Source organism: Palaemon carinicauda, chromosome 11 (genome assembly GCF_036898095.1).
Source record: "Palaemon carinicauda isolate YSFRI2023 chromosome 11, ASM3689809v2, whole genome shotgun sequence".
Taxonomy (NCBI): Eukaryota; Metazoa; Arthropoda; class Malacostraca; order Decapoda; family Palaemonidae; genus Palaemon; species Palaemon carinicauda.
In genome coordinates, this window is record NC_090735.1 from 114,863,118 (window position 1) to 114,890,782 (window position 27,665).

At 45.8% G+C, this 27,665-nt stretch overlaps 1 protein-coding gene and 1 pseudogene across 1 annotated transcript in view; both read right to left on the bottom strand.

Annotated features, from left to right (window-relative positions):
* The window catches only part of LOC137650130 (guanine nucleotide-binding protein subunit gamma-1-like), a 292,665-nt gene extending 268,807 nt beyond the window's left edge, over nt 1-23,858 (bottom strand). The window contains exons 1-2 of the mRNA XM_068383270.1: nt 23,741-23,858; nt 10,685-10,720 (exon numbers count right to left, since the gene is read on the bottom strand). The gene's annotated coding sequence lies outside the window, so the exon portion shown is untranslated. The remainder of the gene's footprint in view (nt 1-10,684; nt 10,721-23,740) is intronic.
* Nucleotides 15,913-16,030, bottom strand: LOC137650307 (5S ribosomal RNA; annotated as a pseudogene).
* Nucleotides 23,859-27,665: the final 3,807 nt, after the last annotated feature.

The following is a 27,665-nucleotide window of genomic DNA, read 5'->3' on the forward strand; positions in this document are numbered from 1 at the left end:
CTGATATTGCTGTCCCACCATTTCAGGCATGCCTTTACTGGTTCGGAGACTGGGAATGATACCGTCTCTAACGTCTTGTCCTAGTTCCAGTGAGAGGCTAGATGGAACCGGAGAGGCAGAAGGTGTAGTCTCCCTAGTGAGACAAACTGCTCCAGGGATGAGAGAGTCCCTACGAGACTGTTCCAACTCCTGACTGAGCAAACGTTTTCTTTTCAGCATTAGTTGGACTTCGAGCCGGGCTTGTTCTATTCGGTGGCAGACGGAAAAGCCCGAAAAAAAAAAAACTGGACTGCGAATCTCCATCCCCAAATATAGAATAATCTGGGATGGGATCAGTTGGGACTTTTAGGTTGACCAAAAGTCCCAACTCCCTGGCCAGACTCAACGTCCAATGTAGATCCTGCAGACAGCGAAGACTGGACGATGCTCTGAGAAGCCAGTCGTCCAAGTACAGGGAGGCTCGGATCCCCGATAGATGGAGGGATTTTGCCACATTCCTCATGAGCCTCGTAAACACGAGAGGAGCAGGACTGAGGCCAAAGCATAGGGCTCGAAACTGGTACCCCACATTCCTGTAAACAAACCTCAGAAACGGTTGGGAATCCGGGTGTATAGGAATGTGGAAGTATGCCTCCTGAAGGTCGAGAGAGACCATCCAGTCGCCTTCCATAAATGCTGTCAAGACAGCCTGGTAGACTTCATCGTGAAGTTTGTCTTGACAATGAACAAATTGAGCGCACTTGCCTCTTACGTACTCCTGCAGTGAACATGGCTGCCAGATCATTGGAGCCATCCCTGAGGGACTTGTTCCTGCAGAGAACGTGGCTGTCAGATCATTGGAGCCATCCCTGAAAGCCTTGTTTATGCATGACATAATTGTACAGCAAAACTTCAAACGCTCGAAAATAGCTCTGAAGTCGACCAAAAAATCTTGGAGCGTCTCATGGCCAGGCGCCAGGGAGAGTCTATGAGGTTTGAGAAGTCTATCTGGGCAGAGGCAGGAACTCCCAAGCCGAGAACTTCTCTCGTGTCATATCAGACTCTCGCTCTATAAGCCAGCTTAAAAGTAGGGAAAGCAAAGGCTGTCTCCCCCAAACTCCTCCTGGTGATAAACCAGTCGCCTAGCAAACGTAAAGCTCTCTTAGAAGAGCGAGAGAGCACTAGCTTATAAAACAACGGCTTCGAAGTAGCTAGGCCTAGTGTAAACTCTGACGTTTAGGCGAACGAGGAGCAGCAGTTACAAAAAGATCCGGACAAAGATCCTTAAAAATCAGCATGATTTATTTAAAATCCATAGAGGGCTAAGCTGCTTTAGGCTCCTCTCCGTCTGACAGAGTCCTCAAGGGAATATCAGTAGGAGGGGGAACAGCAACTTCCTCATCTGAAGGAACCTTGTCCGACAATAGCCGAGTCTCAAGCAAGGGAGAGACCTACCGTGGTGGCAATGCTTTACAAGCAGAGTCCACACGCACTGGTGCATTAGTAGCGGACCAGGACGCAACGTCAGGTAACTGCTTAACAGTCTGTGAACTGTCAACAACAACAGGTGCGGGAGGACGCTCGGCGTCCACTCGAGACTGTTTTGACTGCCTAGTCTGAGCAGTCAAAACAACTCCAGACTGCGGTAGTTGACGCTCAGCGTCAAAACACGTCAACTCCGCTGGTTGGCGAACGTCCTGAACGTCAACAGGAGCATTAGGAAGCGGCCTAACGTCCAAATGCGGCTGAAAATCAACACGTGACCGCATCGAGTGAGGCTCTACATATCGTGACTGACGTGACTTAGCTACGCCAACGTCAACAGGACGCACAAAGGTTCGTTTGGGCGGCTGAAGGCCAGGATCTCGATGAGATAAACGGCTAGGATCAACGTGAACCTTATCGGCAGAATAGTCTTCCATAAGAGAGGCAAGCTTATTCTGCATGTCTTGCCGTACAACCCATTTAGGATCAACGGGAATGGTTGCGGTAAGAGACGAGGGTAACGTCTGTGACTGCAAAACCTTGCCTACAAAAAGACTCTCGGAGCCTGTGTTACGCTTTTGTTTTGGCGGCGAGCAGTCTTCCGATGACTACATATGGTCAGAGCTGTCCTGATAGTTAAAACCAGGACGCTGGACCTGTCCTGAAAGGACTGACTTTCGCTTAAAGGGCCTCGAAACCTAGTTCCACGGTTTCTTATGCGAAAAGCCTTCGGATGACGAGGAGAAAATCGTCTCTCTCGCCTTATGGTAAGGGTGATCTTGGTGAGATACGCCTGATACCATAGAGGGAACGTCTGTTCGCTGATCAAGGCCTCTCGAACCCATAAGTCGTACGACATTACTTCTCCCCTGGGCTTGGGAGCTTGCAAGAGGTCCCGGACTAGGCGAACGACAGGCACGAACAGATGAACCCTCGGTCGCAACACTGATAACACTTTGCGCAATATCACTTTATCACTACGATTTTCTGTTTTGCACTTATTTCACTGAAATCGAATTTTTTAACAATTCACATTAGGTATGAATAAAACTGATTTCTACCTGAAGCACGCAATTCTACCCTCATCAAAAGGTTATAATTGCGAAATCAGTCGTATAATGTAAGCACATTAATACAAGCAAAAAACAGTAAATGAAAAATTTTAAGTAATTTTTATTTTTCCTAACATACTTACCGAGAATTACCTCTTCGGAGGGTCCTTGACCCTCTCTCAAACTCGACCAAGATTTCCCGCGCTACCCCCCCTATCTCGCTCCCGACAGTTCCTACCCCCGCCGCCAGGATAATTCCTGCGGCCCGGATTAGGGCAGGTCACTGCTTTTCCCGGGTCAGGATCTCATTAAGTCCTCCGTTTAGCCCGACTCGGCAATGGAAGAATGGCACTCGGGGACGGAAGGGAGGGCCATTACTCAGAGGTAATTCTCGGTAAGTATGTTAGGAAAAATAAAAATTACTTAAAATTTTTCATTTGTTCCGACACGAATACTTTACCTCGAATTACCTCTTCGGAGACTTACACTTTAGGAGGCGGGAGAGCCATTCTGCCACTTGGTTAGGCACATGGTGCCTGGAGGGCTACGTAATGCGGGGGTACAGAGAGCGGATAGGGGGTAGCAGTGGAAAACTTACGCTTATAATTTAAGGCTTACCTCTTGACATTTTCTCTACTGAATCTTCTCCTGAAGAAGTAGGGATGAGTCTATTCACTTGTTGGGGACGTCTTCCAGCCTGCCACTACACAGCTTGGAGGGCGGCGATGACTGTCCCAATGGAGAATCCATCCAAAGACTTTCTTGAGTAGTCTTTGAGGTAGTGGGCCGTGAAGGTCGACTGGTGTGACCAAGTGCCGGCCTGCAGGATCTGGCCCACTGCCATATTTCTCTCAAAGGCCAAGGAAGTGCCCAGGCCTCTGATGTCATGGGGACGGGGAGTGCCTGGTACCGCCACCTTGTCTTCTTCATAAGCCCTAGTGATGACTTGTCTCAGCCAGAAGGAAATAGTGTTCTTGGACACTTGCTTCTTATTAACGCCTGAAGATACGAAGAGGTTCTTGGCACCCGGACGGAGATGGGCCGTCCTTTCCAGGTATTTCCTGATCGTCCTGACCGGGCATAACTTCAGGTCGTCCGTATTACCTGTCTTGGGGATGGCCGGAAAAGAGAAACCTTCAAACCTCGGGTCCCAGACTGCTGGGTTCTGAGTCTTTGCTACAAAGGAGGGTACGAACTTGAAAGATACCTCCTTCCACCCTTTGGAGTGTGCCACGTCGTAGGAGAGACCGTGGATCTCACCTACCCTCTTAGCCGAAGCTAAGGCTAGCAAGAAGACTGTCTTGAGGGTGAGATCTTTGTCCCCGATATCTCTGAGTGGTTCAAAGGGCGGACGACACAACATTTTCAGGACCTTGGCCAGGTCCCATCTAGGCACTCTCCTGGCTTGGGGAGGGCAGGATTGTTCGAAACTTCTAATCAGCATCCCTATGTGTCTTGAGGTCCCCAGGTCGATGCCTTTCAGGAGAAAGACTTGGCCTAAGGCTGTTCGTACTCCTTTAATAGCCGGGATTGACATTCCTATTTTATCCCTAAGGTACACTAGAAAATCAGCTATGTCAGGGACCGAGGCTTTGAGAGGTCTTATTTGTTTTGTCGCGCACCATTTCGTAAAGGCGGCCCACTTCGCCTGGTAGACTACGGTAGAGGATTTTCTTAGATATAGGGACATCCTCTTGGCTGTGGAGGAGGAGTACCCCTCCTTCCTCAGGAGTCGCTCGATAGTCTCCAGGCGTGAAGGCGAAGAGAGAGAGGGTTGTCGTGGAACCTGAGGAAGTGCGGTTGACTCAGTAGATCTGACCTGGGGGCAGAGGCCATGGCGGATGGCTTGCCAGGTCTTTCAGATCCGCGAACCACTCTCTCTCCGGCCACCAGGGCGCTACCAAAGTCATCTTTAGGTTTTGGGAGGTTCTTACTCTGTTGAGCACTTGTCTTAGCAGCGTGAAGGGGGGAAAGGCATAAACGTCCAGGTTGTCCCACCTGTGCTGGAAGGCGTCTTCTAGGGCTGCTCCTTCGTCTGGTACCGGGGAGCAATAAACCGGTAACTTGGCGTTGAGCTTTGTTGCGAATAGGTCTATCACCGGGGAGCCCCAGCGTTGAAGGATGAGTCTGGCCACCGCTGGTTGTAGGGACCATTCTGTCCCTACTATCTGACCTATCCTGCTGAGGCCGTCGGCTAGCACGTTCCTTTTCCCGGGGATGAACCTTGCTAGCAGTGTTACCTGGTGTTCGTCCGCCCAGTGCAAGATGTTTACGGTGAGGTCGCACAGTTCCTTCGACTTCATGCCCCCTTGTTTCTTGATGTAGGCTACCACCGTGGCGTTGTCGCACATTAGGGCCACGGTGTTTCCCTTCAACCGACTTGCAAAGTGCAGACATGCCTTTTGTACTGCTTTTAGCTCTAGGACGTTGATGTGGCGATGCTTTTCGGTCTCTGATCAGGTCCCGCTTGCTGTTTCCTCCCGCAGGTGGGCTCCCCACCCTAGGCTGGAGGCGTCCGTGAACAGGAGAAACTCGGGGGGACAAGACCCGAGGGGCATCCCCTTGAGGGAGTTCGACCGGCATCTCCACCACTTCAAGGCTGCTTTCGTGTCCGGGAGGACTGGGATCGATGTTTTCTGAGAGCCTGTCTGGGACCATAGAGCCTTGAGGTTCCATTGTACGGGTCTGAGCCGTATCTTCCCTTGGGGGACTAGCTTCTCTAATGAGACCAGATGGCCTATCAGCCTCTGCCAGTCTTTCGCTTTCCTGGGAAGCCCCGACAGGAACGGCTGAATGATCTTGACGAGGTTCTGTATCCTGTCTTCCGAGGGGAAGGCCTTCCCCTGCACGGTGTCCAACGTCATCCCCAAGTACCCCATTTTGTTGGATGGCGTTAGGTTCGATTTCTCCAGGTTGATAATGATTCCCAGACTCCTGCAGAAACGGAGGAGGTCCTTTCCTTGCTCTTCCAAGAGGGCCTTTGAACTGGAAAGGAGCAACCAGTCGTCCAGGTACCTGATGAGGCGGATACCTCGTTCGTGAGCCCATACTGAGACTGTCGCGAAGACCCTCGTGAACACCTGAGGGGCCGTCGACAGTCCGAAGCAGAGGGTCCGGAACTGCAGGATCTGGGAGCCCCATTTTACCCGGAGGAACTTCCGACTCGACGGGTGGACCGGAATTTGGAAGTACGCGTCCTTGAGGTCGACCGTCATCATAAAATCTTTCTCCCTCAAGGACATCAGGACGGATTTTGGGGTGTCCATCTTGAAGTCCGTCTTCTTGACAAACCTGTTGAGGGCCGACAGGTCTATCACCGGTCTCCACCCCCCCCCCGTTGCTTTCTCCACCAGGAACAGGCGGCTGTAGAAGCCTGGCCCTGGGAGAAGGACTTCTTCCATGGCTCCCTTTTCCAACATGGAGGAAACTTCTTTTTGCAGGGTAGCCCTTTTCAACGGGTCCCTGGGAGCTAACCATTCTGTTTGGGTGGCTGGAATAAGAGGGGGTGAGTCCGCTATGAAGGGGATCCTGTAGCTTTCTTTCAGGACGGACACCGTCCAAGCATCCACCCCATACGTTTTCCATGCTTGCCAATAGGGTCTGAGGCATCCCCCAACCCGAGGCTTGGGCGGGAGTAGGGGGCCTCTCCCTCTACCTTCTCCTAGAGGGGCGGCCTGATCTGCCCCTCTTCGAGGCGGAGTAACCCGACCTGAAGGAGCTGGCAGAAGCTGTAGCTCCCCTGCGGGAGGGCTGAGGAGTTGATGTCCAGGAAGAGGCGGGGGCGTCCCTCCTCGAAGAGCTGGGGACAGCCTGAGGGGTCACGGCACTATCCGAGACTGACCTCCTATAAGGAGGCCTCCTGGAGGATGTTTGCTTAGGGACGTTGGTTTCTCTCGCGCCTGTCTGTCTGGGATTTTCCTTGACACTTTGGAAAGCACTGTGTCCCTCTTCCGGAGGACCCAGTTGGCCGTCAAGGAGAGTGCCTGATACGCCATAAATTTGAGAGCTTTCCCCCCGGAGGTGATAAGGTCTGACAGGAGACCTTGTTGTTCCGGGTCGTCGGGGTCTGTGGAGGCCTGTACATTAACTAACGTGGAGGCCCACCAGTCCAGCCATGAAGAGACGTTAATCATGTCCCTCGACATCTCCTCCATCATGCCTGCTTCAGAGGCCGAGAAGGACACAGGGGCTGAGCTGGCCCTTTCGTCCGAGCCGCCTTGTCCTAGGATATCCACGGCTGAGTCCACTCTACAGGGGCCTGGGCGTCGCCCTTCCGGGATATAAACTTTGGCCTGTAGTTTAAGACCCTGGAGGAGTTTGGAGGAACTCTGGGACCTGGGGGCCTCTGCAGTGCTGGCCACCAAGTTGTCGATGTACTCCTGGCCGAGTACTAGGTCTGGGGCGAGAGGCAGGGCCAGAGAGGACTTCGGAAGAACGTCCCGGTGCGTGTATCTCAAGAGGCTCGACCTCCAGGTATTCACCTTCGTCGCCTCGGGTTCCGGAATCCCATGGGTCCTTCTGACGAGGCCTAACACTCTTCTGTAGGCGGAGTCCTCCGACGGGGAAACCTCGCCTCCGTCGACCGAGGCATCGGCTTGGCTGAGGGGAGCCGTGCTTGGGTGGTAAACTGGCCGCTCCCTACTAGGTCCCAGGGAGGCCGTCCCGCAACCGTAGGGCGCACCGTACACGGTTGGGTCTCGCCGTGAGGCGGGTGCCACCGACCCCGGGAGGCCTTTCGACTGGCCCAAGGCTCTGGACGCGGAGGACACGGTCCCGGTGGGAAGACCCGACCCCGGCAACCGGTCCTTCCCGCTCGACGTCCGACCCAGCTGGGCTGGTTCGGTCGGCCTGTCTTCTCGGAAGCGCGCTTCCTCCTGCCGGGCGGGGTGAACCAAAGGCCTCGAGGACTTGTGCCTGAGAGTGAGGTCCTTCTTGCGTGGCCGGTCGAGCGGTTCCAAGTTGTATGTAGGCAGTGACAACATGGAGGCTCGATCACTGGACCGAGAGTCTGGAGAGCGGTGCTTCCTGGACTCTCCTGGGGGCACGTAGAACCATTCGCCGCCGCCGGGAGAGACCTCCCTCTTGTACTTACAGGAGTGAGAGCGTGGGCGCCTCCTACTGTGCCGCGACCTCGACCTGGAGCGGGAACGATCACTATCGGTCCGCGCTCTCTTACGGTGCTTCCGAAGAGTCCGAGGGTGCCACGTTCCTCACGTAACGACTGCTAGAGTGATGCGCAGGGGAGGCCCTTCGCCGTCGACCGTCCGAGACAGGGTGCTGGAGAAAGTCCTCGGGAACTGCTGTGGATACCGAGGGTACCGAGTCCACTCTGTCCCTGCTAGAAGGCCATGGACCCAGGGATACGTCCATCCTTAGCGGTGACCTCCCTGGAGTCTTCGGTAACTTCCACCCGAAGGCGTCGCTACTCGGGCGACGAATTCTCGAGTGGTTCTCTTCTGGCGGGGGGGAACCCGACGCACCGGCCCACGAGGGCGGGGGGGAGACTGAAATCGCCACACTGCCCCATACCGGGTCTTCCGAGGAAGCGTGATCCCCTGCCACATGGCCCGATTCGCCCGAAACACTCGCGGCCCTTCCGTTTACTCCCGAGGGGCCAGCCCTTGGTTCCTCCCTCACACTGGGTTCACTTGGGAGGACACTATGGCTAACAATCACACTGGGGGCTTGTTGGCCACTCCTCTGCGAAGGAGACGGAGAGGCCGAGGCTTCGTCGGACCGATCACTGACCGACTGTAAGGAGGACACGCCACTCACTTTCTTGGGGGAACGCTTAGACGACTTCTTTTTCTTTGTACCATACCGTACCCACTGAATGCCGTCCCAACTCACGCACTCGGGACATGTGTCCGAGGAGGAACAAACTTTACCCCTGCACGTGGAACAAAGGGAATGCGGGTCCACTTCTGGTTTAGAGAGGAAAGCCCCACACGACTTTCCTGCTCTAGGACCAGGACAACGACGCACGTTCTCCATCGTTCGCACACGAAGGTCAACACTAACGAGTTACAGAAACCCTGGATAACACAAGGGGAAACGGACTGAGGACACTTTGCGAAAACGCACTACCGCAGAAAAAACACAAGTCCGTACACTGGGAACACGTGGGATCACAACGCGCCGAAGGATCGCGAGTTTAAGCGAGAGAGTGAGATGTTTCGTATCTCACGACCAAGGACTTAATGAGATCCTGACCCGGGAAAAGCAGTGACCTGCCCTAATCCGGGCCGCAGGAATTATCCTGACGGCGGGGGTAGGAACTGTCGGGAGCGAGATAGGGGGGGTAGCGCGGGAAATCTTGGTCGAGTTTGAGAGAGGGTCAAGGACCCTCCGAAGAGGTAATTCGAGGTAAAGTATTCGTGTCGGAACAAACATATTTTAAGATAAAAAGATCAGTGGCTGGGAAAGAGACTAAACACTAGTTCATTCAAAACTACGTTTTCAATCTCTCACCGTACAGTGCCTTGGGACGAGAATAAAAACTAAAAACGTTTTATCCTTTCTCCCCGTAAAGAGACTAGGGACGAGAGTAACTCGAGAACAACGTTACTCGCTTGGGACGAGAATAAAGATCGGAACGTTCTCTCTCCTCTCTCTCTCTCCGTCTCTATCTTTCACTCTCTCTCTCTCTCTTGATTTCGCACCTAAGAGAAGAGCCCACTTACGTTTCGTCAATAAACAGGTTATTTGACCAAAGGAAAAAACTGAAAGGTTTTTCAATTAAAAAGTTCCTTTAAAATAGAATTTAAAACATTTAAGCTTTGAAAGAAGAATGAACAAAACGTCAGAATCGATTTACTCTTTCTGCAAAGTGAAACCGTGATACTCTCTCTCTCTATCGTAACGATAGAGCGCAAACTGCGTAGCATAAATAAACTAAACGTTAGTTCATCTTCGAAACAGTACGAAGACTATTCAAAGAAATACTTTCATAAAATATCTACTAAAAAATATTCATTTAATAAGTTTTAAATCATTAGCTCTGTAAAAGTTATTTACGATTGAAAGGGCTCAACGTTGTTTAACTTCGGTTTCCAAGTTAGGACCGCCTACTCTCAGGAAAGGTCGCATATAAACAAATCATTAAAATTTATCTTGATGTTTATTATAAATGGAAAGCTAATCGAAGAGGCCTAATAAAGGCGGTTGAGATATAAAATATATAGAGGAAAATCTATAATTAATTTATAACGTGATAAGATAATTGCTAAAAGCCAAAAACACACTTCCGTAGGGAAGGGTCGGCCATTTAAAAGTCAAAGAAAGTCCAAAAAACAATCCAAAGTCATCAAAAATTAAATCTATCCAAAACGAGTTTAAGATTTAAGTTGAAGATAAAACACCTGCACTGCGAAAGCTCAAACCAAAATGAAGTACTTCACCAAATATGTTGAGAAAACTCCAGGTTCTACAGCGAGTAATGATACGTCTTGTCGTCAAGGTCGACAGAGAAGAATTGAAGGGTTTGTTTACATGCAAGAGTGGTATCTGGCCGATAGTTGGCGGTGGTGGGCACACCCGCAACCTTCATAGCGATCGCTCGCGAGTTTTTTGAGTGTGTTTTCTGTCGAGCCGCTGAGTAGCAGCTATTATATATTCACCGGCTAAGTTAAATATTTAAAAATCAAGATTTATAAGACAGTTATCAGTCCCTTACTATTATATGGGGTAGAAACTTGGGCATTTAAGAGGAAAGAGGGGGGACTCTTGGAAAGAACCAAGATGAGGATGCTGAGATGGATTTCTGGAATTTCACATCAATACTGGAAAGGAGGGAGAGTCAAGATATAAACAGGGAAGCCTGTCTGAAATACTATGACCATGTAATTAGAAGAGAGGAGGTGGAACCAACCAATATAGCTAAGAACATGCAAGTGATGGGGAGGAGGAATGTGAGGCATCAGCAGATCAAATGCATGGATGCAGTGTGGAGGTATACGGTTGAGGTGGGACTGGGGGAAGATGCAAAGAATAGAAACAACTGAAAAAATTTTACTAGAGCAGCCAACACTGCAATACAGTGGGATTTTCAGGGTCAAAAGGTGCGTATGGTCTTTTATATGAAATACTTCATAAGGTGTGAGCATCTACAGTACAGTTACTGGTACAGTTACACCATGCTGCATTATTTGAGTACAACTATTACTTACTTGGGTTGAGGCAGAAGATCACTTGGTTGCCGGAGCCTGTGAAACAGAAAATATATTGTTAAGAGGACAGCTGGCACAGTACATGGAAATAATGCAAAATAAAATAGTGGCACCCCAAAGTGTACAAAAATATCCCAAAATACAAGTACAGTACAGTATAATTTTAGATTACTTAGCACTTGTTGGAGAATTGGTAATGTTACTCCTCTATGTAAATGTGTTTGTGGTAGCTCAAGTCCCACTGATTACCGCCCAATTTCCATAACTCCCATATTATCTAAAGTTTTTGAACGTCTTCTGGCAAAACGTCTTAATAGGTTTGCTGAAGGTAATCATCTATTCCCTAGTTTGCAATTTGGTTTTCGTAAAGGCCTTGGAGCATGTGATGCCCTTCTTACAATCTCCAATGCAGTACAGAAATCCCTTGATTGTGGTCGTGAAGTTCGTATGATTGGCCTTGATTTTAGTGCTGCCTTTGACCGTGTTAATCATGAGGCCCTTGTTTTCAAACTGAAACAGTTGGGAGTGGGTGGGTCGTTTCTTAGCATTATTATTGATTTTTTAAGTAGTAGATCTCAAAGAGTAGTTGTTGATGGGCACCATAGTGAGTATAGGAATGTGATATCCGGTGTTCCACAGGGTAGTGTTCTTGGCCCATTACTTTTCATACTATATACACATGACATGTGGTTTGGCCTAGAAAATAAGCTTGTTGCATATGCAGATGATGCTACTCTCTTTGCATCAATTCCATCCCCTGAATGTAGACCTGGGGTTGGTGAATCCCTTAATAGAGATCTAGCTAAAATTAGTGTATGGTGCAAGTTATGGGGTATGAAGTTGAATCCTAACAAAACTCAAAGTATGATTGTAAGTAGGTCAAGGACGGTGGCTCCTCAACATCCGGATCTCAGTATTGATAATGTTTCTTTAAATTTGTATGACTCTTTCAAAATTTTAGGTGTGATTCTCGACAGCAAATTTACTTTTGAGAAACATATAAGGTCTGTGTCTTCTTCAATTGCACAAAAAATTGGCTTATTGAGAAAGTCTTTTAAGATATTCGGTGATCAATCTATTCTGAAGAAGTGTTTTAATTCTTTTATTCTACCTTGTTTTGAGTATTGTTCTCCTGTCTGGTCTTCAGCTGCTGATTCTCATCTTAATTTGTTGGACAGAAACTTACGGTCTATTAAATTTCTTATTCCTGATCTAGATATTAATCTCTGGCACCGTCGTTCAATTAGTTCATTATGCATGTTGCATAAGATTTTTCATAACTCTGACCATCCTTTACATTCAGATCTCCCTGGACAATTCTATCCTGTTCGTAATACTAGGCTGGCAGTTAATTCTAATAGCCAGGCCTTTTCCATCATAAGACTCAATACCACGCAGTACTCTAGAAGTTTTATTCCAGCTGTTACCAAGTTGTGGAATGATCTTCCTAATCGGGTTGTTGAATCAGTAGAACTTCAAAAGTTCAAAGTTGGAGCAAATGCTTTTTTGTTGACCAGGCGGACATGAGTCTTTTTATAGTTTATATATGACATACAGTATTTGTTTTTGAAGTTGTTAATAGTTTATATATGACATATCTGTTATGACGTTGTTACTTTTTTTAGAATGATTTACTGTTAATTTGTTCTCTTCACTTATTTATTTCCTTATTTCCTTTCCTCACTGGGCTATTTTTCCCTGTTGGAGCCCCTGGGCTTATAGCATTTTGCTTTTCCAATTAGGGTTGTAGCTTGGATAGTAATAATAATAATAATACTAACTACAGTAAATTCAAATCTTCATATAGCCTACAAGTACTGTAATTATAACTTACCAACACAAACAACAGCCAAGAAAATCCTTTCTGGAAACTATACAAATGTATTTCTCAAGTAATGGTGCACAGAAATTTCAGTTTCTTAACCCTGGACCATTCTAACCCAAAAATTTCCTTTATGTCTCCCAAAATCTAATTTTTCGGTGCCACTTATAAGTGACAATTTTATATTTTGTACTTTACTGTATTTATTTCTTTGTTTCCTGTCCTAAGGGGGATATTTTTCACTGTTGATGGCTTATAGCATCACGCTTTTCCAACTAGGGTTGTAGTTTGGCTATTATTCATAATACAGTAATAATAATAATACAATTAGTCTCCTAGAATAATTTGTTCAGTATATAGGAACCTATGTTTGAAATACAATATATATTTTTTTAAAAGTAATTTGTATTTTTCCTAGCTATACAAATCTGAGTCTTTAAACAGGGAATATATTTTCAGTGGGAGCTGGATATAACCATCGGCATTGTTACGGACAGGTGATGAGCGAGGGCATGAGTTGAGCCCCACTCCCACGTCAGTCAAAAAATGACAAATTCGGAGATAATTTGTATTTTTCCTAACCATACAAACCTTAGCTATTTACACTGGGTTTACCTTTTAGTGTAGCTGAAATGGCGAGCCATTAGAATTTAACGAGGGTGTAATACCCCCGCGCTACTTAGCGGGAGGTAGGGGAGTGGTAGCTAGCTACCCCTCCCCCCCTCACACACCAGTGAACTGCTTCACTTCACTTAGAGGTAGGACTTGTCTTGGGGGACAGGGCTGGCGGGCAAATATGTATAAATAGCTAAGGTTTGTATGGTTAGGAAAAATACAAATTATCTCCGAATTTGTCATTTGTTCCGTAACCGAAATACAAACCACGCTATTTACATTGGGTGACTTACCCCTTAGGAAGGGTGGAAAGTCCCCAGCCATACTGGCTTTGGCTTTACCCGGGGTCTCAGAATCCGCATGAGTCGCACTCGAGAAAAGGAGCCCCTGCACCTCACAAGTTCCTTGCTCCACAAGGAAACGTGCGGCCTACATAAGCTTGTGTGTGAAGGAAGAAGTGTGACCCATCCTAGGCAGTTGACCTGGAGTTCCAGAAGGAACTCTGGGTTAGGACGTTCCCAATACCACCTCGTCAGGGTATGGGGGACGCGACAATATTGACTCAATACTCGGAACACAAGGAAGCATGGTTTACCTGCAGAGGTTTGAGCTCAGCTATGCAGAGACCAGGATGCTGCTTCCACAGTAGAGGGGACGATGAAGAAAGAAGTAAGGGCCAGACATACTTCTTTCGTTCATGCAGACTAAAACCTGATAACAATGCCCTCAACCTTCTGCTACCTGTCCAAAAAGGAGCCTGAGGTTAGACCAGCTGTTGTGTAGCCACCACAGAGCGATAGAAACGTATCGATACTCCTGTGGGTCACGTCCTGCAGGAAGCGGGCTGCGAAGGTCATTAGACGCTTCCAGACTCCAGCTTGTAGCACCTACGTCACAGAGTAGTACTACTCGAAGGTGAGGGACGTTGCGATGTATCCGACATCATGCTGTAGGGCGACGTGATGGAGGAGGGTCTGGATTCAGGTCGAGATGAATGTCCTTGAGTCCGAGCTGAAGAGGTATACTGGAGACTCTCCCCTGTGTCCTTCCTGTGCTCCCAACCCAGCTGCACGTGAAGACAAACTGCAGCTGTTCCCAAGGATAACCCCTCGATTCCTTTACTGGCAAGAAGGAGAAGGTTTGGGTCATCTGATACAGAATGGTGACTCGAAATCTTGAAGGAGTTGGACCAAAGGGCTGGGACCCCAAGATTCTGAGTCTAGCAAACAATTCAGGAGCGAACCTGAATGTTGCCTTCCCCTATCCCTTAGAAAGGGCGGAGTCGTACGAGACCAAGAAGATTGCCTACACACTGGCCGAGGCCAGAGTGAGCAGGAGCACCGTCCCCCAAGACGGAATACGATCAGAGGCCTGACGTAATGGTTCTTGAGAAGATCTCGTAAGGGACTAAAAAGTCCGAACCATGCTCCATGGAGGAGGTCTCACTCCGACTGGGGGCAAGGACGTTCGCAGCTTCACATGAGCGAAGAAAGGTCCAGCGGGAAGGAAAAAATCTATTCCTTTCAGACTGAAAGCCAGAGAAAGGCTGAGCGACAGGCTTCATTGCCGAGAGCGGAAAGGAGTTTCCTCCCGCCGAAAAGCAATATGTCCGTTATTGCTGGAGAAGAGGCCTCAAGGAAAGAGGTATCTCTCCCACGACACCAACCACAGAAGACTCTCCACTTCGCATGGTAGACCCCTGCATATGACTATCGCAGGTGACGCGACCTCCGCTCCGCGACTGTAGCGGGTTGTCTCTTCTTGAGGAGCGGCGTAGTGTCTTCAGGCGCTAAGCCGAAGCGATGCCACAGCTCGTGAAAGATGTTGTAGTGTGGTTGTTTGAGTAGTCTGTGCCGTGGGAGAAGTTCTCCCGGGAGTTCCGTCAGGGGAAGCAGATTGTCCGGAAACCTTTCCGCGTATAGTCACAGTGGAGCTCTCAGGGCCATCGAAAGGTTGACAGACAACCTGGTCTTGTTGAGACCCATACTCAACAGACAACAATGGTGGGAAGACGCAGGCGTCAATGTTGTCCCACCATCACCGGAAAACATTTTGCCAAAGAGTCTTGGGGTCTGAGACTGGGGGGAAGAACAGTGGAAGCTTGAAGTTCCAGGCTGTCGCAATCAGGTCCCCCAGGCCAGGACTTGCTGGCTACTAAAGGCCAAAGACCCCCAGGTACCCTCATCTGCGAGGCTCTGCCAGATAGTCGGAGAGAACATTCCTCTGCCCGGAATGAGCGAGCCGATAGTGGTATAGAGAAGACCTCGGATCATCTCAGTATCTCTACAGCAAGATGCGAAGGTATGAAAATGCGTCCCTTGCTGGTTGGAATACGCCAGTACCATGAAGTCGCCGCGCGCAGAGCGACTCGGCAGGAACTGTAGGATCTGTAGAGGGGCCAGACTACGGCCCCTAAGCCTACCTGAATGATGGAGAGGTATCCTTCAGGTCCTGACCATAGGCCTGAACCGGAACATGTGGGGAAAGGACGAGAATATCCACTCCCATCAAGAGGTTCCATAGGTCAACACCCATTGCAGGTCTAAACGTTCCGCTGGTCCCATAGGGGCCAGAAAGTCCGGTTAATCGTTGCTTTGATACCACCGGAACTTGGGCTGCGCCACAGGGAACTTATCCTGAGGCGACCGTTCGGGACTTTAGACGGGTCAATAAGGAAAAGAGACCCAGGAAACGTTCCAAGGTAGGGCTGAAAGCTCTGCTTGACTGAGAACAGGTACTGCGACTCTCCTCAGCCTTGCCACAGTCAACTGAAGGGAAGGCTCGGAGAAGGAGGCAACAGCATCTGGCGTACCCAGGAGGTCACCCATCCAAGTACTGACCAGCCCAACGTTGCTTAACTTTGCTGATCGGACGAGATGCGGTGTTTCCAACGTGGTAAGGCCGTTGACTCAATATCATGGCTAGATACCCCAGATGTTGAGGCAGAAGTAGAGAAGGCTCCTAGCAAATTACCATGATCCCTCACTCATGGTAAGGACCCGGAAGCCTGTCCCGGCGTCGAAGAAGGTCGAACCCGAGTCTACCGGAGTTGACCAGACCTCCAAATGGCGAAGGAGGCGGAAGCCTGCTCCTGAGCGGCCATGAGGAAAGCAGGGAGAGTTCTTTGGAGAAAATCCTGCAATGCCGCGGCGGGAACGCCACACCGCATCTTAAGTCTAGGCTGAATTCCAAGAGCTTCCTGGAAGATGGATGGAATGGAAACTGGAAGTACCCGTCCTTCCGATCCAGGGCCTAAGGAGTCCTGCCGCCTCGTTACCAGTCTGATCGATTCTGCTGTCCCATACTGGACGAAGTTTGTTCGACAAACTTGAACAGAGCTGAGAGGTCGACCACGGAATTCCCGTCTCAGTTGCTTTCCTACGAGAAAGGATCGACTGAAGTAGCCGGGGGGTGAAACCGTCGACGATCCTATGGAGGACCTTCTCCTAAGGCATGGATCATCCTGCCCAAACGGGAAAACTCTTGCTGACCCCATGGCATAGAGGTTCAATGACACTGAATTCGCTGATAGAGACAGAGAGATAGTAAGAGCGAGGCGCGATATCCTTGGCTGATCACGGAGATCGTGTAGGAATCGGCATCGGGAAGCTGTTATCCGGATGAGTAACCTTAAGCATCCTCCCAGCGTGAGACCTGCAAGGGGGGGGTCGCCAATCCTAGAGTTTGTGAACTCTGCCGCTCCCTCTAGGATTACGCCCCCCCAGGAGAGCTTCCCGTGCTATCTGTCCCTGACAGGAGGGGACTGCTATTGGACACCTTGTCTTAGCTGCCGTAGCCGGTCCGATGACTTAGGCCGATGAGGCTGAAAGAAGAGGCGCTGGAGGCCTGCAGGGTCTGGAAGAAAGCGCCTTGGAGGAGTGGAAACGGAAATCGACTTCCTCCGCACAACCGCTGTCCATGTCTCTGGCCTTGGGCACAAACAAGCTCTTCCCAAGGATGGAAGTGTGTCTGGGCTTGTCGACATCCACGGATGAGACACTCGAGAGGAAGCCCTCGGACACTGGGACTAGATGGTCCAACCTCGAGCTTGCCCGCAAGACCGAAACTTGGCAACAAAACGCCAAGGTGCTAGAGCCCAAGAGGAGGAAAGTACCCATGACCTTCCTTGTACAAAACCTCGGGTCACAACCGGGGAGGGAAAGGACCTGGTAAGCCCCTTCCACGAGATGGAGAAGAGGAAGGGGTAGATCAGTCACCCCTTGCCCGACGGAGAAATCTCGAACGGAAAGCTCCCTGGCAAGACCCTTCCAGGGAATGACGAGGAAGGGCTAACCCAGGTTCTAGAAAGAAGAATGTTGCTCAGACCTCCCTGAAGATTCTTCCTGCTCTTGCATGTGCCATGCTCTGCATTTACGGGGTGAAGACCGTGTTCTGGAAATACGCTCCAGAAGACTCGCCAGGCTGGCCATGTTGCGAAACCCCGACGGGAATCGCGGTCGCAATCGCCCTGGCGCTCGCGCGATGGTAAATAAATGGTTTGCGCGTGGCCGAACGTGGAAGCGCCCATGCGCGGGCACGCAGGAGCATAGAAGGAGGGCGAGCGTGGTAGGAAAGGCGAGAGCTGGTGGTCAGAATCCGAAAGTTCACAGGCGAGCGATGACCCGTAGGCGAGCAATGGATACTGCAGGAATCAAGCCGACGTTCGCGCGATGTAACACCATAGGCTCGTGCGATGGAACACCGTCAGTTCGCGCGACGGAACAACGTTGGTCCCAGTGGGCGAACATTGGAGCGCATGTGCGCAGGCGCGCGGGCACGTGGGCGTGTGGACGCGCAGGTGAGCGCAGGCGGTCGGGAGACCGATGGCGCGTAGCGGGCGATGGCACGTTGACGAGCGATGGCCCGAAGGAAAGTGAAGGCGCGTTGGCGAGCAGTGGTGCGTTAACAAAACGCTAGCGCACAGGCGAAGAATCGCGCGGGCGCATAGGCGATCGCCAACGCGTAAGAGGCTAGGGATGGTTAGCGCGCAACGCGCTAACAGAAGGCGCGCAGGTGCATCAGGAAGGTGAGCGCTGAAGCAAGCTGTTAATAAACGGTCAGGAAAAACCATTGGCGCCCATTGGTGCGTGGCAGGAAAGGGCGCGCAGATGTGCGCTGGCGATTAAAGAAAGCTGGTGCACATAAGGACAGAAGTAAAGGTGAGCGCTGGCGAGCAGGAGGAAGATCTACGGCAAGACTCAGCTACCGGAGATCGTGGTCCACAGCAGGCGAGCGCTAGATTGCTACTGATGGTGTCCAGGGGAACTGACACGCGTGGCAGATCGATGGCGATCGTTGACGCGCAGGAGATCGCTGACGAGCAGGCGAACGTTGACGCGTCTGTGGTCGCTGGCGAGCAGAAGGCAACGCGTAGAATCCTGTGCGTAGAAGAAGAGTCCTTGTCCAAGACCTGAACCGAAGTTCTAGATTGCGCGGCCGAACGTGGGCGCGTAACAGGAACCAACAGGAACAGCAGAGACGATCATCAGGAGAGCGCTGATGAACAGGAGAGCGCTGGCGAACAGGAGAGCGCTAGCGATCAAGAAAACGCTGATGAGCAGGAGAGCGCCTGTGTGCTAACACTGAGCAGGAGACACTGCAGAAGGGCGCTCAGGGGAATCCTGACATGCAAGGGAAGCACCCCCTTGGGAGGCAACCTTTTGCCCCGAAGGGACCGTTGTTCGTCGGGAGACCGATGTCCGTCGGAAGACCGTTATCCGTCGGAAGACCGTTGCCCGTCAGAAGACGAGATCAGACTGCTGAACATCTGCACCAGGGGCGGAAGGTCAAGAAGAAGGAGTTGCAGGCTGCATACGGAGATTCAAAAAGGCGCCTCTTACCACCCTTATAAGGAGATGGGAGGCCCTTACGATGTAGCGGACGGTGAGCCTTACGGCGAAGGCGGCCAACAGTAACAACAGCAGAAGAGTCCTCCGAAAAGGAGTCACTATGAGTGTACTCTCTCGCGAACGAAAGAGAAACACTTCGCAGAAGAGACGGGTCAGCCAGTGACCTAAAAAGAGCAATCCTCCAAAGAGGGGCTCCTGCAGTTGCCAAGCCCCTTGAGCGTAACCCCACCCAAGGAGGCGAGCCTCCTGAGTGTTCTAAAATGAACTGGAGAGCAGTCAATCATCACGGGAGTACTTCCAGGAGAAGGAGACACGCCCCTGACGAAGGTCTATAGGGGAGGCAGCAACAGCCGAATCCCCAGGCCTCAACAAGACAGCTCACTCCGTTGTCACATTACAGAAACGAACTAGATCGGTAACTGTGGAAAATAAAAACAAAAATCATTAGTTAACATTCATTCCCCCGGGAAGGCTCCAAAGAGGAATCCCGAGGGAAAGGAAAACAAGAATTACACAACAGGCACGTGCCCTCACAACCACTTACACTCACGGAAGGAGAGCTGTAACCATAACAGAATTATAACAATTATAATTATTTAACTATGTAATTATGTAATTTAAAAATGAATGAACACTAAAGAAAGAACGAAAAGGAATTGTTCTACAATGCTTAAAATCAACAAACACAATTAGATTCATAAACTAATTGAGACAAAACGTATGGCGTAGCAACCCCACCCACACGGGAAGGAAGCTACTCCGACGTAGGAAAAGTAACGTAGTAAAAGGGTGAACGACCTCGAGAGAGAGAGAGAAAGACCGAAGTCAAACTTGATCGCGACCCATGAAATTACACCATGGTGCCTAACTGCCGAGGGCTCCATGGAGATATTGTACACTACACACACAAGCACAAACTCTGAAAAGGAAACTTGCTGATTTCTATACTCAAATATATACATAAACATGAAAAAATGTTTACTGTACATATATATTGAGTAAAAGAAAAGTAAATGATTAAGTAAAGACAAAACAAATAATGGCTGCCAAGCGAGGACGAAGACAGACACGTCTGTCCATCGTCCGAGCCAAAAGTGAAGTGGAGCAGTTCACCGGTGTGTGAGGGGGGGAGGGGTAGCTAGCTACCACTCCCCTACCCACCGCTAACTAGCGCGGGGGTATTACACCCTCGTTAAATTCTAATGGCTCGCCATTTCAACTACACTAAGAGGTAAACCCAATGTAAATAGTGTGGTTTGTATTTCGGTTACGGAACAACTCTTCATTTATGACCTAGCTTGGGTTCCTCACTAGGCGACCTGGAACTAACATTGTCAACAGTCAACCTAACATAAGCTTGTGATGCCAGCGTAAATTTGATATACAGTATATTCAAAATACAGTATATAATAAATAAAAAATTGAGCAATTACTTAAAACTATCCATAAAATATACAATTCACAAATAGTGACACTTTTGAGTAATTACTCCATTTATAATTTAGTATATATCTTCAATATAAGGTATATCAAATGTACACTGGCATCACGAACTTCTGTTTATGTGTGCTGGCATCACAAACTTCTGCTATCACGAAATTTGTTGCACTACTAAACCTGTGCCTGTGTTGTTTAGTGCTCTGCAAAATAAGATAATTAGTGAGAAATTAACGAGAAATAGTGTAAATTGTGAAAGTCAAACTGAGAGTGAAGTAACGAATAATTCAAGCAATAAGTCAAAGTCGTGACAAAATTGAAATAAGGTAAGATAATATCTTGTGTTCTCAGTCGAGGCAACTCACGTGGTCGACATACCTGATTTAAAAAAATACACGAGAAAACATCAGCAAAGAAAAGTTAATTAAATAATATGGCCAATAAAGTAGGGTGCAAAACCACGACAACTAGGGGTAGAATAATCAAAGTTGTGGGAAAAATGAAAGAAGCTAGCCTAGATAAGATGAACGTGTCTATGATTAGTCTAGGGGATAACAGCCAGGACTCACAAGAAAGTAGACTTATAGACATAAGAGATAGCAGAAATATTATAGAAGGAAAGTCTGGGGAATACGTAGAGCTGGATACAATAGTCACGTCCACACAAAAAGAGTGTAGTGATTCATACCAATGTGCCAGCTGTACTCTAGAGTTAGGCCCGGACGATGAAAGCGCAGAATGCGATAAATGCAAGGAGTGGTACTGCCTCCAGTGCATTAATTTAGCAACCGCAACAAAAAGCCAACAAAAAATGCTGCTCAAAACTATCAAAAGACCGAAAAGATTGATGGGCTTTTCTGGTTTTGTGCCGGCTGCTCAGTGGAAACAAAACAATTCCTGATGGGAAAATGTTGTGACAGAAAAGACAGAAATAAAAAAGGAGAAAATGGAATGTCAGAGTCGCAAATGGGAAGCCACATAAATTTGATGTCTAAAATGCTGGAAGAAAACTGCTACAAAATCAGTTCACGAGATGCTGAAATAGAAATGCTTAAAAAAGATTGTCGGAACTATAACGATGATCTAGAATTGTGTCTAGGTGAACTGGCTGACCATAAATGAACAATAGGGAACCAATGGTCCCAAATTGAGGACTTGAGGATCATCAACAGAAAATTAATAACAGAGGGCAAAGTAGAGGAGTTGGCAAATGAAAGGGCAACTACAGTAGTTTAGAAAGAACAGAGACAACAGAGGGGGAAATTTCAGGTGAAAATAATTCAGCGGTAAATAATGAAGAAAGCAAAGATGAAACAAGTAAAGATGAAAAAGAGAAAGAACAGAATGAGATTCCCTCAGAAAAACGGAAAGAAAAGACCCCCAAAATATGCTACTTCATTAGAAATGGAGTCTGTAAAAAAGGACGATCATGCGACTTCCCCCGCAGACGCAGCCAGGAAGGTGAAGATAACCCTCAGAGAAACGAGTTGAGGAAGCACATCCAGTGTAAGTTTTACAAAGAAGGCAGGTGTAGGTTAGGCAGGGAGTGCAAATATGGTCACTGGGAAAAGAAAATGGTCAACAAAATAAACTATGGGAAAGATGGATCGAAAATATGCAGAGATTATGTGAACGGTGCCTGCAAAAGAGGCCATACATGCTCATTCAGGCACTACAATATTAGAATCAAGGAAACCAGATCAAAATTTAGAGGAAACGAGGAGCAGTCTAAACATATAAAGGAGGGAAAAGTAAAGAATCAAGTAAGCAACAGTCCAAGTAAAAAAAGGATGGAAAACCAAATAAATTTTTTAAATTCAAGAATGGAGGACATGGGGAGATTGATACAAGAAATAAGGTACGAAAAATCATACAACCCGAGTCACCACAACTTGACGTGGGCAGAAAGGGCAGTGGGAATCCCCAACACAGCCCTAGGAATGGACTACATGATACCACAGGGTGGTCAAGGAAGAACAGGTCGTTGCCTGTAAAAATGGAAGAGAAAAGAAGAAATAAAAAGAGAAGAGGAAAAAAGAAAGCAAAATTTTACAAAGCTTTCAAGATCTATTACATTAACATAAGGGGCATAAAATCAAAAGTGGACTCGCAAGAGGAAATAGAAAAAGTTAAACCAACTGTTATTTGCATCACAGAAACCCATCTGAAGGAAGAAGAAAATTTGAAGATAACTGGTTATAGGGTCTTTAATAATAACAGAAAATCAAATGGAGGAGGAGTGTTGATTGCAATAAAAAATGAATTGGAAAATGTAACGGTGGAAATAAAAAGCGAAAACCAGGGTCACGAGTCTCAATGGGTAAAAATTGATAATGGGAAGACTAAGGTCAGCTTAGGAGTAATCTATGCCCCACAAGAAAATAAAACAAAGTCAAACCACTTAGAAAATATGTACAAGTCTATAAAAAACGAAATAATGATAGCAAATAGCAGAGAAGAAAAAGTAGTTGTAATGGGAGACTTCAACTGTAAAGTAGGAAGCATAATAAAAAACAATAGTAATGAGATTACAAAATCAGGCAAAATGTAAAGAGATTTGGCAGAGGAGTCCAACATGATAATTGCAAATAGCAACTCGAAATGCAGAGGGACTTGGACGAGAATTGAAAAAGAGAAGAAATCAGTGATAGATTATGCTCTAGTTAGAGAAGACGACGAAGAAGGTATTAGTAGCATGGTAATTGACAAAGAGAAATTGATAACACCCTACAGCATATCAAAAGAAATGGTGTATTCTGATCACTGTGCCATCCTACTCGAAATGAATTGGTTGACCCTAATGAAAAGGTTGACTAAGTTGACGATGTCAGTTCCAGGTTGTTTAGTGAGAATACCAAGCTAGTTTTTTTTATAACATCTCACACCTTGCTCAACATGTCTTTCCATTTTTTGCTTTCCCAGCATTTAAAGAACCTCCTAATTACTGTACAAGAAGAGGAGAGCTGCAGGACGGCATAATTTTGTTGTAAATGGAGAGTGCTCTTGTAAACAAATACAGCTTTTTCAGTCCGTAACTATAATAAAAGTGAAATTAATAAAAGTATCATACATCTACCAAAATATGAAATGGCTACCTGGACTTCAAGTGCAACAGACAATGTAAATCAAAGTATCATGGATTTGTCCTTGGTGCTCTAACCTGCCAGCCTATGCTTATGTGATATTTACCATCGCGGGAGAGCGAATACAACAAGACTAGTATAACATTGAAGCTCAAGTCTTGGCTACCGATATTCAAGCACTTATAAGAACCTTCCACGCATACTATTCATGAACTCAACGTTTTTAAATATACAACAAATGTCTATTTACCTGAAGAAGGGGATTAACGGATTAAGCAATAGCTAGCTTCGACTGAACTGAGTGGCCGTGGGCGAAATGTTTACACTTTTGTGAAGAAAATAGAAATGCTTCTTCTTCTTCATTCTGGTTCCTTATTGCTCACTCCGCAAAATAAGTTTGCGGGCACTCTATTACTTTATAGATAGGTGCAAAGCTTCTAAGCTTATTCTTATTATTGTTATTAAGCTTATATCAATTGTGACTTAAAGAAATCAATAAAGAGATTCTCAACATTTACTTTTACCCCATTCTACTTTGAAATCAGATAGGATAACACCCTGCTATCATCAGTTTTGGCAACCCATTGTGGTCAGTTTGGACTTCTTAAATTTTTCTTTCAAACGCATTGCCCTGCCTATAAATGAAGCCAGATCTCTGCTATGATTTTTTAGCGTACGTAAAATTATGTCTAAATTCATTATAGTGGACCTAATTTTGGGAATAAAAATAAATGTTCGGTAGTATCAGGTTCAGGTTCAGGTTCTGGGGTGAGGCATAGCCTTTACAACGGCGCATCCAACGTTTATCTTCGTGTACTGTTTTGTCTTCTCTTCCACATCAGGTTTAATACTTCTTTTTTCTTTTCTATATTTGTTTCCCTAAATAAAAATAATCCTACTATCTTCTTTAAGTCTTCCTCGTATGGTTGTTGTAGCTCAATTACTTCATTCCTTTCTTTTCTATATTCCTGGCAAAATAACAAAAATTGTATAAAATCTTCCTTCTTATTTTCACAAAATTACAGTTTATATTCCCCCTATTGTGTCTTTTTACAATATTTAGTTTTAACGTATTAGTTCTTGCTCTAAAAAAAAATTCACTGAAGCAAATGTATTGTCATAAATTAACTCTTCTTTGATATCTTTCTTCCACGTTCAATATATTTCTAAGCTCACTTTACTTTCTATTTCTTCTTTCCATTTTTCAGTATCCCACTTTCTGGTTTCCGTTTTTATTTCTGCCTTGTTCATTCTTCTTATTTGTCTTATGCCTTAACTTAATTCTTCCAAATACTTTGCAGGTTGTTTCCACCATCTTCCTTCTTTTTCTTGAATATCCTGAATAATTACTTTCAGTATTTCCTTCTTTCCATTCAGGGTACGATTTAAGTACTGTAGCTTCCCCTCCATCACCCTTGCTTTCATAAAAGATGCACCTATCTCCCCTCTTAGAGTAGTATTAGCTGTGCTTTTAGTGGCACCTAAAATCTTCCTGTATACCCCATTCTCTATTCTTTGTAGTTTCTCTATTTCAGTTTCTGTTAGATTTTTAACACTTGTTCCATACAAAATAAATGGAAAAGCAATACTTTTCCAGAACGTTTTTCCTATCATTACTTTATTGCAAATTTTCTCTATAACTGAATATGTTAGATTAGCTAATTTTTGTGCCTTTTCAATCATTACCCTTTTCTGAGTTTTAAATATATTCCTATTATTATCTAGCTTTATTCCTAAGTATGTCAAACTTTCCACTACTTTGATTCCCTCTATGTTACCTAGCTTTTCTTTCATATTGTAAATCATAATATTACTCTTTTCTTTCTTAATTTCTAACCCACATTTTTTACTAGTTTCTACTAATATCTGAATGTTACGCTTTGCATTATGTATATCCTGTGCAATTATTAAGGCATCATCTGCAAAAAAAAATAATGATTCTATCTTTATTAATTGATTTCTGAAACCGTTTCCTTCCTCTTCTATTTTCTTCATGACAATATATGTAATCAGTTTAAAAAGTGAAGTTGATCCTGTGCAACCTTGTTTAATTCCACTCGTAACCTCCATTTCTTGTTCTATACCTTCTCCCAAGTCAATGCCCTTAGTATCTCCTTGATAAATATTTGCAATTGCGCTTATGATTTTGGTGTTAATTTTATATTCTTTTAAAACTTCTATTAGTACCTCCCTTTTTACAGAGTCAAATGCTTTACTAAAGTCTATCGCGGTTACTATTAGGGGTTTCTTGTTATTATAGCTCTCTTCCACACAATACTGTAATATAAAGATATTGTCCTCTATCCTGCCTCCACCTGTAAATCCTGCTTGACATTCATTGTCTTCTTCATTCATTCTTATGTGGTCTTCTATTTCCTCTTTCACCATCATCATCAATATTTTATAAGAAATATTTAATAGAGCTATGGGTCTTAGGTCTTTTGCCATTGGCCTTCTTTTCTTTTCAACCATCTTTGTTCTTGACTTCTTCCATATATTTGTTTTTTCTTTTTCGTCCAACTCCTTTTGATAACATTTCTGTAAGGTTTCAAGACATATTCTGCTTTTTCCTAGTGCCTTATATAGCTCGGGTTTTAGGCCATCTGGTCCTGCCGCTTTTTTTGCCTTTAATTTTCCCAGGCAATTCTTTACTTTTTCTGTTGCGATTTTTGGATTTTTCATTGGTTTTATTTTCCCTTTTGTTACCATTACAAGGTCATAGTGTTCCCTAAGTATGTCCGGGATATTATATTCATCTACTCTTGTGATGTTTTCCTGATGCACTATTTCATTTTCATATTCTATCTGTTTTTCTTCATTCCAAACTGAGTCTATTTTATTTTCATGCTTACAATATATAGTTTTCAGGTATTTGATTAATTCCTCTTTGGTTTTTTCCTTATTTAACTTAGTTCCTTGTTCTCCATAAAGTTGTATAACTTTGCCATGGGCTTTCTGTCTGTTCCTTATTCTATCAATATTTTCTCAGAGTTTTTACTTTTATCCATTTTTATTTCTTCTGTTATCTTTTTTCCCAATATGGTAATTTCCTTCTTTATCATTTCTTGCACTTCCCTCTTCTTTTGATCATATCTCTCTTCTAAAACCTTTTTTTACTTCGATATTGGATTCATTTCTTTTCTTTCTGTTTAAATCCTTCCTTACCTTTATGCCTTTTCTTATTTCATTGTCCATCCAAGGTTGCTCATGTACCTTTTCTTCATCAAGAACTTTCCATTTATATACTCTTGCCAATTTTTCTTCTGCAGCCTCTTTTATTATCAGATCTATTCCTTCTATTCTGTCTATTTGTCCATCTCTTACAATTTCCTCTACTCTTGTTGTATATTTTCTTATACTATTTTCATCTGTCCTGAAGTATTTTACTTCCTCCCATCTTCCTTTATTAGAATTTTTATTCTGGTCACTCATGAATTCCAGTTCTATAGTGATCAGATTATGATCTGAGATGTCAAAGTTTAATTTTTCATCGTCTATAATCATTTCCCTAAAGTTTTTATACATTTGTTCGTTTACTAGTACGTTGTCTATTACATTTTTTTTGTTGCACTCTTTCCCATGTATAAATACCTTTACATCTTAAATCTCCATTCAGTAGGACTAACCCATGGTCATTCATCCAATCGAGAATCATTTCCCCGTTCCTGTCTAAATTCTGGTAACCTAAAAATCCTACATGCCAGGTGGAATCCCCTAATATCACCAATGCCTCTTCTTCGTTTAGATTTCTGATAATTCTTTCACATTCCTGTTTTATTATCTTATCCCTGCTTTTGTCTTCTTCAGTATTTCATACTGAAAAATAAACCAACGATAATCTAAATGTATGATTATATGCATTACACTTAACATACATCAGGTCTTTACTTTTAGATTCTATCTTTTCCAATTCTAGACTGTCACTATTTCTATAAAGTATCATTAAACCTCTTCCCTTTTTATCATTCATATTCCTTATATTTTCTACTTTTTAACACCCTTACTTAAATTTAATCTATCTAACTTTTAGTGTGTTTCTGTCAAGCAAAAAAGTTTATTTCTACTATTTAATTCCTTCTCAACTTCCATCAGTTTTTGTTTTGTTAAGCATTGTATGTTCAACAAGTAATTAGAAATTGTCCGGAAACAAGAGAAAGTAGAATCTTTATAGCGCC